The following is an 11,629-nucleotide window of genomic DNA, read 5'->3' as shown; positions in this document are numbered from 1 at the left end:
TGATTATGAACGTTGGGGATGATTAGTGGAGTCAATGGAGCCGTTTAAGTGTGAAAACCATTAATACAACAGCTTGGAGCGTGGGGGGAATCGGTACCCCTCATGGGGAATCGGTTCCCTAAGTGTAAAATTCAAATATTTCGACCATTAAACAGGGGGAATCGGTACCCCCTGGGGGGGAATTGGTTCCCTCCGAGCATACTGGAATTCTCGGAGCCAAACCATTCAGGGGGGAATTGGTACCCCCTTGGGGGGAATCGATACCCTCTGAGCAATCTGGAATTTTTGACTTTGAAATGGTTCAAAATATTTTGTAAAATTGTTTTGAAATTATTTTAAGACTAAAACTTAATTTTACACTTGAGTAAGGATTAAAAAATGACTTTCATAAGATTTGGTGTAATATTTTGATTTTGGAGTAATATTTTGATATTCGAATAATTATATCGAATATACTTAGAAAACCTTATTGGAAAATCTTAAAATTCATTTATCTTAATTTGTTATATCGAAATATCAAAATGTTTTCAACAATCTCCCCATTTTTGATATAACAAAAGATTTTAGTCATTTTAAGAGTTTGAAATCAAAAACAACGTTTTTGAAAAATTACTCCCCCTTACTTTAACACTTCTCCCCTTTAAAACACTTCTCCCCCTTTTTCTTAAATCAAAAAGACCTTTAAAATATTTTAAACAAGTTTTTTTTAAAAAAAATATTAGCCAATTGATAACTAAATATAGCATAAGCTGCTAAGATCATAATCAAGATAAAGATTAGCCATTAGTTCCATAATCCAATATTCATAAACAATGTGAAATGACAAAAATTGGTCATAATGCAACTAATATGTAAATGATGCAAAATAAACATTAAGCTCAAAATGAAAGTGAAAATCAAAAGAAATATATAAGCATGTAAGTTCAAATATCCAATTATTCAACAAATTCAAACACCCAAAATAAAACAATCCATGAACATCAAAATGTTTCACAATTAAAAGTTCTGAGTTTTGGACGATAAACCCATTAACCCAAAGACCGAGTTTGATAAACAAATTACTAAGGAGAAAACCATAAACCAAGGTTTCTATATTCTTGGAAGGAACAATGTTTATGGAAACTCACTAAAGATTATATGTGGCAGATTAATCTTCTTTTTATGTTGGATACAATATATCCACCATATATCTATGTTCCTAAGGGAGGAGTACCTATCTTCGGATGGTCTAAACCACCAAGAGATCAAATAATGAAGGAATCTATCACGATGAGTTCTTAGGGTACTCTCACTATCCTTAGACTTATAGGGTGAATCCACAGTCTCTTTTTCATTAAACCTGAGTTATCTAGTCCAAAATGGGTAGCGATTGTGCCGGAGTCAAAATGAATTGTCCTAAAAGATAGAATCGAATTCATATAGTTTTAGATCGGAGCTCGTTCTGGACACATACCACGTTGGAATAGAAAAATGTGGACTAATTGATGATAAACCAAAGGTTTGAGTTTAAAGAGTTTATCAAACTTCTAGGATTTAAGAGTAGGAAGATATTGGAAGTTCATATCTTCTATAGCTTGGATCGAAGGGATACACTATTCCCAGAATTTATATGACTCAAAACAAGTATGATACATATGGTATAGATCTTGTCCACAACCAGGTAAGTTGAAACAAGAGTTCATAATGGTCATATTTGGGTTATTTGGATTGGGTGGAGGAATAAGAAGTCAATTTTGACTTGAGCTACTAGACAATGTCCTAGGTCGTTTAGGATTTGACATGGTTTAAGAATCATAATAGAATATGTAACCTGAAAATTTAAACACATGTATGCAATATAATCAAACCCAAAACTCAAATGAGTCCTCAATATTTCAAGTTTCTCTAAACCGAATACTAAAGGGAATTGTTTTGAAAAACTATTTGGAAAATAATATTTGAAAATCATAATACGTATAGTTTTATGAAAACAACATAATTGAATCAAAAAACATCAATTAAAACAACAATTTTTGATTTTTTTTAAAATTAAAAGATAATTTTGAAAAATTGAGTGTTTTTGACGAAATTGGTTGTAAAATCATCATATAACCAATGCTCGATGTAATGTTCATCTTAAAACTAATCAAAACTAGTCCTAAGTTCAAAAATCAATGAAATAGAGGATTTTGAAATATTATCTTGAAATTTTGGATTTTATGAGAATGTGATGTTGTTTGCAAGGATTAGAAGTTGAAGAAAGATCTAATTCTGACTTGTATTTGATGATTTTGGCAAAAATGGAGATTTAGAGAGAAAGAGAGGATGAACGACTTTAAGAAATAAGAGAGGGTTTGAGCAAATATTGGGTTCTGCCCGTGTTAAAACCAGAACCCCATGGGGTATCGATTTCCCTATAGAAGGAATCGGTTCCCATTCAAAGGGGGAATCGGTTCCCTCATGGGGATATCGATTCCCTCTACACCAAAATGCTAAAATCTGATTTTAAACACAAAATGCTAAATTAATTTTCTCTAGTGGTATTGGCAACTCATATATTGAAAATTAACCATGTTCAAACAATCAAATTATTCTTTAAACGATATTTGAACATAAAATTAATTTTTCATCAAGAATCATAAACTCCTCCTAACTAATAGCAATGAATGCAATGAAAAATTAGCATTTTTCATTTAGTCTTAAAAGTGCTAAAATTATTTTAAACACTAAGTGAAGATAGGTTGGTCAAACCTAATTCTCTCCTAAGTATCCAAAATCTTTCCTTGTCTAAAGGTTTTGTAAAGATATCCGCTAATTGGTGCAAAGTATCAACAAATTCTAGAACTATATCTTCCTTAGTGACACGGTTTCTAATGAAGTGATGTATTATTTCAATGTGCTTAGTTCTAAAGTGTTGGATGGGATTTTTAGTGAGACAAATAACACTAGTATTTTCACACTTGATAGGAATGGTACCAACTTCATTTCTATAATCAAAAAGTTGTTGTTTCATCCATAAAACTTGTGCACAACAACTACCAGCTGAAATGTATTCGGCTTCAGTGGTAGATAATGCAACACAATTTTGTTTCTTTGAAAACCAAGAAATCAACATATTTCCAAGGAATTGGCAAGTACCGGAGGTGCTTTTCCTATCTAATTTGCATCCTCCATAATCCGCATCAGAAAAGGCATGCAAGCTAAAGCTAGAGTCTCTAGGATACCAAAGTCCTAAACTAGGAGTGTCCTTAAGGTATCTAAAGATTCTCTTAACAGCTAGTAAATGTGATTCCTTAGGACATGATTGAAATCTAGCACATAAGCAAACACTAAACATAATGTCCGATCTACTTGCAGTTAGATAAAGCAAAGAGCCAATCATTGACCTATTAATTTAACATGTACATATTTACCTCCTTCATCTAAGTCAAGCTTTGTTGAAGAGCTCATTGGAGTGTCGTGAGGTTTGCCATTTTTCAGTCCAAACTTTTTGAGCATATCTTTGACGTACTTAGCTTGATTGATGAAGATGCCATCTTTTCTTTGCTTGATTTGGAGTCCCAAGAAAAATGAGAGCTCCCCCATCATGCTCATCTCAAACTCACTTTGCATTAGCTTAGAAAATTCTTGGCAAAGAACATCATTAGTAGAACCAAATATTATATCATCAACATAAATTTGAACTACTAATAAATCTTTACCTTTATTCTTTAAAAACAATGTAGTGTCAACCTTCCCTTTTGAAAAATCTTTTTCAATTAAAAAGTTTGACAATCTTTCATACAAAGCTCTAGGAGCTTGTTTTAAACCATAAAGCATTTTTGTCAATTTAAGAACATGATCCGGAAATTTTGAATCTTCAAAACCTGGAGGTTGTTCCACATACACTTCTTCCTTTATAAAACCATTTAAAAATGCACTTTTAACAACCATTTGATATAATTTAAATTCATGAAAACATGCAAATGCTAATAACATTCTAATTGCTTCCATCCTAGCTACGGGAGCGTATGTTTCATTATAGTCTATGCTTTCTTCTTGAGTATACCCTTGAGCAACAAGTCTAGCCTTGTTTCTCACTATATTACCACTCTCATCAAGCTTATTCCTAAATACCCATCTAGTACCTACAGTAGATTTATTACTAGGCCTTTCAACTAATGTCCATACTTTACTTCTCTCAAATTGATTTAATTCTTATTGCATAGACATAATCCAATGTTCATCTTTTAATGCTTCTTTAATATTATTAGGCTCTATGCATGAAATAAATGCAACATAATTACAAATATTTTTAAGAAAAGATCGAGTTGTTACCCCTTTGGATGGATCACCTATAATCTCACCATCCTTGACATAGTTGTACTCTCTTGGATAAGATACTTCCTTTTCTTCAATGGTTGGATTCTCGAGGGGATCATGAGTTTCCTCATCTTTCATTTCTTCTTTTGGTGATGATTCTCCAACGTCATGTCTAACGTCATTTGTATTTATAATACCTACATCATCATTAACACAAGAATCCTTCCTCGGAAGGGGATTATCATCGAAAACAACATGTATAGGCCCTTCTACAACTAAAGTTCTTTTATTAAATACTCGATAAGCTTTAGAATTTAATGAATAACCCAGAAAAATTCCTTCATCACTTTTAGCATCAAATTTGCCAAGGTTTTCTTTATCGTTGTTCAAAACAAAACATTTACATCCAAAATGATGAAAATAGCTAATGTTAGGCTTTTTATTTTTGAAAATTTCATATGGAGTTTCCCTTAAAATTGGCCTAATCATTACTCGATTTACAACATAACAAGCGGTATTTGTGGCTTCCGCCCAAAAATATTTTGGCAAATTATTTTCACAAAGCATGGTTCTAGCCATTTCTTCTAAAGTTCGATTTTTCCTCTCAACAACTCCATTTTGTTGAGGGGTTCTAGGTGCTGAAAATTTGTGACTAATACCATTAGAATTACAAAACTCAGTAAATCCAAGATTTTTCAAATTTAGTGCCATGATCACTCCTAACACTAGTTATAGAGTAACCTTTATCGTTTTGGATTACTTTTGAAAACGTGATGAATTTTTCTAATGCTTCATCTTTAGTACTTAAGAATAGAACCCAAGTATATCTAGAATAGTCATCTACCAAGACAAATGCATATTGTTTTCCACCCAAGCTAATAGTCCTAGTTGGCCCAAAAAGATCTATATGGATCAATTGTAATACTCTACTAATTGATACATCATTAATGGATTTAAAAGAAACTCGCATTTGTTTTCCTTTAGCACAAGCATCACAGATTTTATCATTATCAAATTTAAGCTTAGGCAACCCTCGATCCAATTCTCCTTGAACTAACCGTTGCAAAATACTCATACTAGCATGTCCTAGTCTCCTATGCCATAACAAATTATCATGCTCATCCCTAGCAACTAGGCACAAAATAGTCATATCAATAAAATCTAAATGCATCATGTATATATCCCTATTTTATGACCAACAAGCATAATCGAAAATAGATGCAATGTCAATCAATTTTGCAATCATTTAAAATAAAACATTGTATCTTTTATCAAATTTATTTTTCAAAAGATTATGCTTTTAACCCATTCACAAATAAAACATTATGCAACGTTGATTATAGAGATTAAGAGTACATGCATAAATTTTTTGAAAATGTTATGCATTAAAACTTTATAATATTTAAACAAAAATCTATGCATAAACATTAAGAAAAATTTCAGGTCAAAATTTTGCAAAACCAAAGTTCTTGAAAAATCGATATCAATTGTTAAAGAGATATCAATTACATTTTAAAAACAATTTTGACCAAAAAATAATATGATGAACTAGAGTTTATAAAATATTACAACAAATTACCATGTTCATCATACAATATTATTTTTTTAACATACATGAGATAAAACATAATTCAACATTTTAAAACCTTATGCATGCATAAACTAAATGAGCAACCAAATAATAAAAACATTAAGTTTAGAGGTTATCCATTCCCTTTTTATGTGTGGCTAGAGCATCTTGAATATCATCATCTTTATCACCATTGCTCTCAAACACCTACAAGAGACATTTAAGTAGATTTTGGTAACCAAATTGCTTTGGATCCTTGAACATTAGTTTCAATGCCTCTTGTTTCTTTTGGAACCCATACTTGTCTAATTTTAAATCGTTTTCCTTTCTTTAAATGACAAGTATGTTCCTTATGACCATGATAATGACAATGTGAACATATTGTCATTATTGAACTAGATGAATTATTTAGAATGATCTCTTTTTCCCTTGTTAAACATTTAAGCTTATCTTTCAAATTGAAATTTTCTTTTTCAATACTTTCAAATTTCATTTTTGAGAGTTCTAAATCCTTCTTCAAGATTTCATTTTGATTTTCAAAATCTATTTTCATTTCTAGAAGAAGTTTGTTTAATTTGAAAATTTCTTTTTCAAAGTTTTCAGATTTTATTTTTGAAAGCTCTAACTCCTTTCTCAACATTTCATTTTGATTTTCCAAGTCTGTTTTAGTTTTCAAAAGAAGATCATTTTTAGCAATAAATTTAGAAATCAATTTATTGTATTTTGAGTTCATGGTCTCAAACTCCGAAAATAATTTATTATAAGCATCTTATAACTCATTAAAAGATTTTGAATTTGATATATTTGAGTTAAAAGATACCTTTGGCTCTGTGAGAGCTAATAGAGACATCACTTTTATTGGTTCTTCTTCTTCCTTGTCTCTATAGATCTCCTCAAGATTATCCCACATTTCTTTGGCACTTGAACAATAAGAAACTCCTTTATATACATTAGGATCAATTGCACAACACAACATGTGCATAGCCTTTGAGTTTTGTTAAGCTTCCTTCCGTTCTTGAACACTCCAGTTCTTTGCCTTCTTAGTATGAGAGGCATATCCTTTCTTGATTATCATCCAAGCTTCCATATCAAATGCTTTGATGAATATCATCATACACCTCTTCCAATGACGATAATTTGTTCCATTGAAGTGTGGAGGCACGTCAATAGGTCTGGATTCTTCCATGGAGAATGAATCGGAAGTAGACGCCATCTTTATCGATTTAACTCTTCCCAGATCGACTCAAGAGGCGATTAAACCTTCAAATGAGTGAGGCTCTGATACCAATTGTTGAGTTAATCGATTGACGGAATCGGCCAAAAGAGGGGTGAATTGGTAATTAAAATTTTGGTGGAAGCTTTTGCAGAAAATTGAAAGTAATTGCACAACGATTTAGAGTGGTTCGACTTTCTCAACCAAAGTCTACGTCCACTACCTTAGCTATCAACACTAAGGATTTTCCAACAAATTCACTAATTTGTTCTTTATTTTGAGGACAAAGAGTAACCTTACAACTCCCTCAAGAATTATACCCCAAATTCTTGAGCACACTCTTTTTCAAAGAGAAATACACAAATTTGCAAATTTACAAGGAAAACCTCACAAGGTAAGATGTTTGCACAATTCTAGAACAAGAAAAGAACACTAAAAAATAATCACAAATGAGCACAAATGGTGTTCTTTAAAGTAAAATGAATATTGAAAGGAAAATTGGCTTGATTTGCACAAACTTGGTGTTTGATACTTTCTCTCTTGTTTCTCTATGATTTCTTGTTGATCAAAGGCTTCAGAACTTGTTTAAATACTCCCTCAATTGATTCTGAATGTTGGGGATGATTAGTGGAGTCAATGGAGCCGTTTAAGTGTGAAAACCATTAATACAACAGCTTAGACCGTGGGGGGAATCGGTACCCCTCATGGGGAATCGGTTCCCTAAGTGTAAAATTCAAATATTTCGACCGTTAAACAGGGGGAATCGGTACCCCCTGGGGGGGGAATCGGTTCCCTCCAGGGGGAATCGGTTCCCTCCGAGCATACTGGAATTCTCAGAGCCAAACCATTCAGGGGGGAATCGGTACCCTATCGGGGGGAATCGATACCCTCTGAGCAATCTGGAATTTTTGGCTTTGAAATGGTTCGAAATATTTTGTAAAGTTGTTTTGAAATTATTTTAAGACTAAAACTTAATTTTACACTTGCGTAAGGATTAAAAAAATGACTTTTAAAAGATTTCGAGTAATATTTTGATTTTGGAGTAATATTTTGATATTCGAATAATTATATCGAATATACTTAGAAAACCTTATTGGAAAATCTTAAAATTCATTTATCTTAATTTGTTATATCGAAATATCAAAATGTTTTCAACAATTTTATGTATGGAAAGAATATTATGAATGAGTTTTAGAGTATGAACTGCTCTAGAACGAATAAATAAAAGAATAATGCATATGGGTGCATTATTGGCATGAAATGCATATGGGTGCATTATCGGCATACAAGAATAATGCATATGGGTGCATTATTGGCATGAAAATGTGCCAAAGCTGAAATGCATATGGGTGCATTATCGACATAAAAGAATAATGCATATGGATGCATTATTGGCATGAAAGGATGCCAAAGTTGAAATGCATAAGGGTGCATTATCAACATAAAAGTATGTTATAATTGAAAATACATAATGGTGCATGATAAACGTGAATGAACATTATTAATGAAAATAAGAAATGATGAAAAATGATTATGACAATTTCAAATGGAATATGGTTTAACTAAAAAGGATTAGAGAATCCTTAAAGGATGTACAATTCAATGTGAATCAAATAATATGACACACTTATGTATACATAAAAGTTTCTTTACAATATTGTATCTCATTAAGTAAATACTTAACGTGTGTTGCTTTCACACGTAGGTAAAAGCGAAGACTAATCCAGTAAGGAGTGCAACTGTATCAGAAGATATCATCCATTAAGGTTGACTCACCAGTAACATTAAGATAATAGAAATCATTTTGGAACTTTGTTTGGCATGTAACTAAATTTACCAAAATATTTTGTAGTATAACTTAATGAGTACTACTTGTTATGTTAATTTACGTGGAATCTCTTTTGCAAAAAAAAATTTAAAGGTTTTTCAAAATGAGTATACAATTTTTAAAGTGATGTGACACTTGTATTTGTATACGGGATATGGGTGTTAGAACCACTATCATGCTAAGAGGGACAAGGCAGGGTTGCACAATCACATGTTTCTTCGAGCACGACTAACATGGCATATGTAGAGAGTTGATGAGTTGGTGTGGGGACCAAATGAATGCGCGTCACGATGGTGAGGATATGAAGCGACGTGTGGAGTACTCAATGGTTTGTACGTGTATCACACGCGGGCAAATCAACTATTTGATCTTCTTGGGAGTATTTGGGTCATTGGATCACTGATCAGATCCAACGGTTGAGAATTAATGGAAGCAACGTCTAGTTGGTACATTAGGCTTTTACCCTAATTTTGATGCATCTGAGTCGTTGATCCACACAAGATCCTATGGTCCATATTTTGTTATGTTGAAAGGGTTTAAAAAAAACCCTAATTTCCTCTTACATGGGACCATTGGATCTCAAATAGATCTAACAACTAAGGATGGGCGATGCTTGATCAAAGTAAGAAACCTTATTTGCTTGGGCTTTCCCGCATGGCCTTCTTCTTTTGGGCTTCTTGATTGGGCATTTGTAATGAATTTATGGGCTTGTATCCGGGTTGAATTTGTAACATGTTAATGCATATAAATAAATGTTAGTGTTTATATTCAATTTAACGTTTACCATATATATATATATATTCATATAATAACTATATACTATATTAGACATTAAATGAGACTCATATTAATTAAACTATAATTATAATTAATTATAATATAAATATATGATAATTAGAGCTAATTATTAAAATTTACAAGTAATAAAAGAAAAGAAACCTATAAGGATTACAATAGTAATTACAGATATAATAACAAAAATTGAAATAAATCCTGGACAAAAGCAAATGTCTACAAGTTTTTTCACAAAACCTACTCAAAATTGACAATAACTCATTTAAAGGTTCAATGTGGTAATTCTATGATCTCCTCCGGTCGTCATTTGATTACGCTAGTTTTGAGGTATGCCTTTTGTATTCTTGAAATAATGTTTCTCATCATTTAGATTTTTAAACAAACACCTCAAAACCCCTAAAGTCTAAGAAATCCTTAATACCCCTAAAGATGATGGATTATTTTTTGTTTATTTTCATCAATTTGGATGGATTTCATGGATAACCAATCACAGGAGAAGAAAAATGAATGAAATGTGAAAGTTTTGATATTGATATTGCCACAAAAAATGACCGGTGACAGGAAACAAATCATTGTCAACGACGGCCAGAAAAGTGTAGTACCAAAAAGTGAGCTATTTAGAAGTGTAGTGAAAATCGACACATCTTAAAGTTTAGTGCCTAAAACAACTTCATTTTATGTATTAATAGTCACACCAAAATTATGTCATTTTATCCATACTATTATTTATCACCAAGTTTCGCCGTCGAGAAAAACCAAATTATTTTTCAAGCATAAACAGCATGGACTTGCCAGTGAGAAAAGAGAAAGAATGGAAACCAAGTCTTGACATTGATGTAGTTAATGAGAAAACGTGTATGCATTATTATGCCCAATAAGAAAAGAAGTACATGATAGTAGCACTACTAAGTTGGAAAGGAAACAATATAAGAATAATAAAGGTGTTGCAATTAGCACTAAACGGCAAATGCCTTTCCTATAACCAGCCTGAAAGCAAAACCATGTCCCTTTCCTAAAGAAACAGCAGTAAAAGAAGATTTGAATGGATTTCAACTACTTCAAACTTGTGAAGATAAAAGACCATCTTTCGACTTGCTCGAACCCGAAGATTCCGACAAGATCAGTTTGTTCCAATCAGATTGTTGTTATCTTCACTCCTACCTACTGAACCATTGCCTTTATTTATTCCATCCACCAGATTGATTCCAATCGGAGGATTTGGCCTCCTTGATCAGGAAAAACAATAACATATATAATTGACGCCGTTTGCAAAAAAATGTGTGAGAAATAAAATTATGGCCCATGTAGGTTTCAAACCTGCAAATTCGCGTTATTAACACAACACTCCAACCAACTGAGATAATAGGCCACTGTTTGTTATTTGACGACTTTATTTATATAAAGTATGTGTACCATAACATATTCAAGAGGTAATTAGAAGTTGCTAAACAATTAAACGCTAGAAAGAGGGCTTGAACCTCCACCCTTGTGGTTAACAGCCACACACTCTAACCAACTGAGCTATTCCAGCCACTGGCTCCTTTGTCCACATAACCTCTAAATTATCCTTTATTGTAATATTTACACATATGTACAAGGCAGGAATCTTTGGAGCAAGTGATTCTATTATGGTAATTAAAAAAGTTTTGTAAAAATAAATAAATTTTAAAATAAATATGATTTAGTGGTATGTATTTCTAAATAATCACATATATTTTTTTACTAAACATTATAATCTTTCCAATTAAATTAATAAAACAAAGTAACATAGTATTCTTTGTAATGTGGATACATTATATAATCGTATTCTTAGAGTTAATTTTATATCCATTAACTAAACATATCCGAGAGATGTGGCCTACGCATATCTAAAAATAACTACATTACATTCTTATTAAGAGAATTGTTCAAATCTTGAAACAAGATTATTAAGAGAAATTGT

The 11,629-nt window shown here is 32.0% G+C and overlaps 1 non-coding gene across 1 annotated transcript; it reads right to left on the bottom strand.

Moving 5' to 3' along the window:
- Positions 1-11,144: 11,144 nt before the first annotated feature.
- On the bottom strand, positions 11,145-11,218 carry TRNAN-GUU. Its single transcript has one exon. It is a non-coding gene; the product is annotated as a tRNA-Asn (tRNA).
- Between the last annotated feature and the right edge of the window lie 411 nt (positions 11,219-11,629).

This window comes from Hibiscus syriacus, unplaced genomic scaffold (genome assembly GCF_006381635.1).
Source record: "Hibiscus syriacus cultivar Baekdansim isolate YM2019G1 unplaced genomic scaffold, ASM638163v2 tig00000477_pilon, whole genome shotgun sequence".
Classification (NCBI taxonomy): domain Eukaryota; kingdom Viridiplantae; phylum Streptophyta; class Magnoliopsida; order Malvales; family Malvaceae; genus Hibiscus; species Hibiscus syriacus.
The sequence above is the reverse complement of the archived record's forward strand: the minus strand, read 5'-3'. Positions and strand labels throughout refer to the sequence as shown.